This window comes from Patella vulgata, chromosome 2 (genome assembly GCF_932274485.2).
Source record: "Patella vulgata chromosome 2, xgPatVulg1.2, whole genome shotgun sequence".
Classification (NCBI taxonomy): Eukaryota; Metazoa; Mollusca; class Gastropoda; family Patellidae; genus Patella; species Patella vulgata.
Window position 1 is genome coordinate 35,827,451 of NC_065880.2, and position 979 is coordinate 35,828,429.

The 979-nt window shown below is 31.2% G+C and overlaps 1 non-coding gene across 1 annotated transcript; it reads right to left on the bottom strand.

Moving 5' to 3' along the window:
* Nucleotides 1-446: 446 nt before the first annotated feature.
* Trnag-gcc (transfer RNA glycine (anticodon GCC)) lies at nucleotides 447-517 on the bottom strand. The gene has a single exon. It is a non-coding gene; the product is annotated as a tRNA-Gly (tRNA).
* Between the last annotated feature and the right edge of the window lie 462 nt (nucleotides 518-979).

Genomic DNA, 979 nt, shown 5'->3' on the forward strand with positions numbered 1-979 from the left:
AAGATTCTTCTCAGTCCACGCCGAGATTACAACCCCGGACAGTTTGGTCCAGGGCCCTAACTTTTTCAGATAACAATGTGCAGAATAATTTTTTTACGTTAAGGAGAATCGTCAATTTTAAGACAGAATTGCATTATGAATTTCAGATACAACTGTGAAACGCTCTTTGAGAAAGAAGTGATTACCCCTATTATTCAGAACGCTAATACTCACTTTTTCAGACAAAAACTTATCTAATCGCTCCCTCGTGATGACTAGTATTTGACAAATAGTTGTAGAAAATGCTGAATATGTATGTTTTCTTCTCTTAAAATAATCTGAAATATTTACAATTGACATTACTTCAGTTTATAGTGATTGTATTTTAACATTGTTAATATTTTGATTCATTTACACTTCCAAGATTATTGATATTCTAGTTTTCTGGATTTTGAAAAAAAAACATGTGCATCGACCGGGAATCGAACCCGGGTCACCCGCGTGGCAGGCGAGTATTCTACCACTAGACCACCGATGCTTACGAAACAACTTGTAAATATTAAGATATTATCATGTTGTTTTCATCTCTTTTTTTTATTTCAGAAATAGACTAATTGATTTTAGAACATCTTTGTTTGAAATGAAATGATTTTGGTTTGAATATGTACCGTTTAAAACAAATCTATTTCATATTTGTTACTTTGCCACATGTCTGACCTAAATTATTAAAATATCACATTACATGTACATGAGTGTGTAATCAGGAATAAATCTTAAATATCTAAGACATATACATCTTGAATATTAATGGAATATTATTCTAAGATGTTTATACAAGTTTTTCAATAATCAGAAACTACTTGATAATTAATATTTTATCTCTTTATGTCGGATAAATATAACCATAAAATTCATTGCTAGCAAGCCAGTGGTTTCATGTGCCTTGGGCCATATGGCAACTCACTATACACCAGTAAGTAATTTATATATACATATCGTC